General features: G+C 44.7%; 1 long non-coding RNA gene across 2 annotated transcripts; it reads right to left on the bottom strand.

The window, feature by feature from the left end:
* LOC309347765 lies at positions 1-3,985 on the bottom strand. 2 transcript variants are annotated; one of them, XR_014159028.1, is made up of 3 exons: positions 3,811-3,985; positions 3,559-3,669; positions 1-105 (listed from the first exon to the last, which is right to left on the bottom strand). It is a non-coding gene; the product is annotated as an uncharacterized lncRNA (long non-coding RNA). The 2 variants fall into 2 exon arrangements; XR_014159029.1 differs by lacking the exon at positions 1-105 and adding an exon at positions 665-709.
* Positions 3,986-5,100: the final 1,115 nt, after the last annotated feature.

Below are 5,100 nucleotides of genomic sequence, written 5' to 3'. Positions count from 1 at the left end.
TTCTGTTCTCTTGCTTGAGGAACACGTTCCTCTCTGTGGTTGACTCTCTCTGCACTGTCACTCTGCCAAAATCCAGTCAGTGAAAATATTTCTGGCCCTACAAGACTGGAGATAACATAATAAGGAATGTAAGCACAGTTAGATAAATTAATTTCAAGGTCAAACATGGAGACAATGGGAAATGGATGCATGGAGCAGGTAATAGATGGGAATTCGTGTGCATACTGATCTCGCTGTTAAAGGCAGATGTTAACCGATAATTGAATCTGAAATGTAACTGATGTTTTCGCCTGCCCTCTTCCATTAAAAAAATTGTAGGAGATGCAAAAATCAAAGATTATTCAAAGAATTAGGATATGAAAAGCATGTTAGATCACTAAACTCCAATTAGTTAAATTAAATTGTATACCATTATCTACCTGTTGCTTTATTGGTGGCTAGCATTAGCACTCAAGCTAGCACAATAATAAAATTAGGGAATAACACTTTAATTGAATTGCACTTAAAAGGATCACACTGACAAAAACGATTGTATCTGGCTGTAATGCACACCTTTTCTCCCTTCGCTCTCCTTCCCAGCAATCATTAAATCCAATGAAATGAAAGTCACAGGATCTTGACAGCTTTCCGAAATAATGTGTAAACTAGGCTGAAATTGCAGAGCATCTAATCAATTTAGGGAGGTCTCATTAGGGCTTAGGTAGATTTACTAAAAAACAGAGACGAAAAGAAAATCGATTAAATAATCAAAGCAAATCACTGCACACTGAGGCTAGCCAGCTAATTGTGTCGATGTGACAAGAATGTTCTGCTGTCTGCATCAATTCATTATAAATATACACACACAACTCCCCCAAAAGAAAACGAAAAACAATTGTCCTAAATAATTCCAGGATTAATATTCAGAAATGTGGTTCAGATTGTTCTGGTGCCAGATTTTCCCTGCTCCCTTAGCTTCTGCTCCTAATCAACGGATCCTATGCTATGCTTAACTCTGAGTAGTCAGTCAGGCTCTGTGAATACCTGCTTATTAATTATAAGACTGTACCCCAGATTGTTGCTGGCACTGGGTTTTGGCTGACGCAGAACAAATGTTGTCTGACCAGAGGACCGAAGTAGATATTACTAGACACCAGCACACACACGCCAAAACGGTTCTTGGGAACAGTGGTGTATAAGGATTTTATTAAGGATTCTTTTTGCAGCCAATAAGTCTCTCCTTGTGGCTTCCCCCCTGTTCCTCTGCGGCTGTTTCCTCTTTCTGATGGCAGCTAATGCAAAATGGCCTGTTTGGATGCGATGCTTACGCATAAAGCAATCTGAGCTGGGTAATTTAGCAGATTAATGAGACCAGCAAATCGGCATTTAAAACCCAGACGTATCTGCAGCACTCATTCTCCGTCTGTTTAGGCAACCTGGGGACGTGGCCGGTCACCTTTTCCAATATACTTTTCCCCGCTCACGTGATAAATCACGCTCACTCCCGATTTCGCTAGGTTTTCTAGCACAGCCCTCCGCTCAGTTTGACTGGCTGTGGGCCTCAGAGGACACGGAATGAAACACGGAGACCATTCTTCAAGGTTTTCACTCGAGTTAGGTAGCAAGTCTGACCTAGGGTTGCCATCTCCCCAGCCCCCCATCCCTGTGTGCTCACGGACAGGAGCTTTGTGTTTCTAACAGCTGCATAGCAAGTAGATTTCCTTCATCACTACAACCCTGCACTGCACCTGTTGATAGTCTGTCTTTCATTCAGTTATAAAAGGTACAGTATCTGGGCAAAAAAGAAAAGAAAAGCAGCCTATGAGCCCTGGTGGATCAGCCCCAAAACTCAGCTAGTCCATCATCCTATTATCACAGTGGCCAACCAGATGCCGATGGGAAGCCCACACGCAGGACCTGAGGGCCACAGTTCTCTCCCTGCCAGTGATTCCCAGCAACTTATATTCAGAGGCATATTGCCTCTGGCAATGGACAGAGAATGCAGCTGTTGTGACTTGCAGCCACTGATAGGCTCATCCTCCACGAATTCGTCTAAACTCCTTTTTCTTTTCTTTTCTGAGCATTATCTATTTTAATTGCTTTGAAACATCATGTCTTCCAATATTTTTGTACTCAAATAATTGTAAAGTATGTGCAGGCTTATCATAGCCATGTTGATCAGGACAGGCCAAAGTTCAATGCAACAGCATCCGTTTTGCATGCAGAAAAAGGTTCCAGGTTCAATCCCCATAATTGCCAGGCAGGGCTTTTTAAAGGCAGTCCAAGATGGCAGCCACCACTACATCCTGAGGCTGTGAATTCCACAGTTAAAACATCATACTGTGGAAAGAAGTCCTTCCTTTTACCTGCCCCGAATCTTCCAGTGTTCAGCAACAACTTTGGATGGGCACAACAGTACTCTCTCTACTCTAGTTCCCCAGAAAATGGTATTCAGAGACATCTCTGATACTAGAGTTGGTGTGTAGTCATCATGCCCAGCAGCCTTTAGTATCCTTATCCTCCAGGGAATTTGTCTAATCCTCTTCGAAACGGCAGATTGATGGTGTTTTCCAGATGGATGGTTTTTCTGCGGGTGCATTCTGCAACATGCCATTGATGTAATAATAGTGAATATGTGGTGGGTTTATACTGGACTGTCCACACTTCATGCCACATTATGGAGGTGTTCACATTACTGCCTTAGAACAGGGAAGTTGCCTGCCCCCCTGGCCCAGTGCATTTCACAGCTCCCCCCCCCCAGCAGTTCACATCAGCACAACTTAATTAGTTCCACATTAGTTTCTGTTTGTATGGATGCCAGGCAGTGCTGACAAGATAGGGATGTCTTTATCCTATGCATAGGAATGGCTTAAGGACTCCAGTCAGTGTGAAGCTGGTTTGAGAAGCAACACACCTTTCTTATATAAAAGAAGTACAGAATACATGCACATTTTGGATAATAATGTTGTTGTATGAAAATGGACTGTGAGCCAGTGTAGAGGTAGGTGTGTTGGAATAGGACCTGTGAGAACAGGGTTCAAATCCATGGATGTGAAGCTCGCTGGATGACTTTGGGTCAGTCACTGTCTCTCAGCCAAACCTACCCTACAGGGTTGGTGTGGGGATTGCATGAAGAGGGGGAGAGACATGTACCCCACCTTGAGATCTTTGGAGAGAAAAGATGGAATAATAATGGAAACACAGTGAGTGCACAGCCAATGCGGGTTTGAACACAGCCTGCTAGTTTTTCTGCAATGCATCTCAAAATTCTTTATTTTATTGTTTCTGTTTGGAGGGTCATTCTTGCACTCTGTAGCACAGCAAAAATGGGAGAAAAAGTAAACGTATATAAAAAAATATGGTATAAAGATTTATAGTATAAAAACCTACAAGATTTCAGCAGAAAGCTATAGGACATGCCCACTGGAAATGAAGCTGTTATGTCCAGCCCAAAACTATTGCAAGTATTGTATTGAAAGTGAGACTGCATATAACTTCCGCAATAACATCATGAGCACAAGTCATCATAATGAAAAGGACGTCTGTTGGGATCCATGGTGAGAGGACATGCTTACATACCAATTTTCGTCAGAAGTTGTGAGGTCTTGGAAAGAGGAGGCAGGGGCTGCTTGATGATTTCTGCTGGTGACTCTCAGCTAAGCTGCTGCACTTCACATGCCTGTGCTGTCGCTGGAAAAGGATAAACAGCATTATCTAGACTTCAATGAGTCAATAAAATCCTCAGTCGGGGCTCTGCATGCCTTCCATTCCTGATAGCCGCTGGAATTTACTGAGTGAAGTTGAAGGAATCCAATAAAGCTGCAAAATTACCAGTGAGAGGAGCATAACTCACTCAGACATGAATGCTCAACTCAAGGAGACGAAAGAAATCCCGAGAGACTCGCAGAGGCTGCAGTGCGAGGATAAGGCAGGTAAAAGTCAGCCAAAGAAGCCAAAATAAGAAGGCAGCTTGGATCTGCAGAGGATGGCATACTCCGTTCTGCTCTCACAAAGCCTGAATAGGGAGGGAACAGGGAAGGTGTCTGTCTGCAGGGAAGAACAACTGGAGGGAGTTCTAGAATAGATTCAAAGCTTTTTCTTGGAATCAGTTGGGCATCATGTCATGGGATCTATAGGATGACTGGGGTCCAGCCATTTATTTATTGAAGAAGAAAGTGGGGGTACATGTGTCCAAGGCTCAAGCATGCCTTGAAGTTATCTCCTTGAAGCCAGAAGCAGGGCTGATATCATAGGAACACTTGAAGCTGCCTTATGCAGAATCAGACCCATCTAGCCCAGTCCTGTTCACACCGACTGGTAGCAGCTCTCCAGGAGTCTTCCTCAGCCTTATCTGGAGACACTGAAGATGGAACTGGAGACCTTGTGCATGCAAAGCAGATGCTCTGCCACTGAGCTATGTTCCTTCCCCTACTCTCTGAGTGGCCATGTGTGCTGTAGGGACCTAGAACAAGCCAGAGGTCTAACCGTATCTAGGCCAGTGGTTCCCAATTAGGGGTCTGAGGACCCCTGGGGGTCCACAGAACACACCCAGGGGGGCCACAGCCCCATCCCTTGCCTCCTCCAAACTTTTTTTTTGGGTCATTTTTGCATGGTAATATCACAATTTTTTTGGTCTGTTTTAGTGCTGTGTGATTTTTTCAACATATTGGTAAAAATTGGTTTTGAAATCATACTGCAAGAATGATTTTGAGCTGGCAATATGCAGCAATATTGCTCCTCATGCAAGGGAGAGCAGGGCAACCGATTTCAAGGTACCAACAATATTGCACGATGATCCCAATTGATAACGCTGCTGTTCTGAGATGCCTTTCCTCAAGCTGAGGGAGACCAGGGCAGCTGATCACCCTCACTTCAAGGCAGCGTGGAACTATCTTCCCCTGGCACTGAGGCAGAGCAGCTTTTCTCAGTCAGCAGGAAAGCAGCAGCAGCCACAGTGGGCATTCATCTTCACTGGCTGCCACCGCTGGCTGCCGTACTGTTGGCAGTTTGATGCATCCCCCCTCCCCCTCCCTCCCACTCAAACCATGGAGGTAACTTCGCTTCCTCTTCTCCCCCCACCCACCTGATCTCTGTGGCTTCTCCTTCCCTCACCCCCACGCC

This window comes from Podarcis erhardii, assembly GCF_964252035.2.
Source record: "Podarcis erhardii genome assembly, chromosome: 7".
NCBI lineage: Eukaryota > Metazoa > Chordata > Lepidosauria > Squamata > Lacertidae > Podarcis > Podarcis erhardii.
The sequence above is the reverse complement of the archived record's forward strand: the minus strand, read 5'-3'. Positions and strand labels throughout refer to the sequence as shown.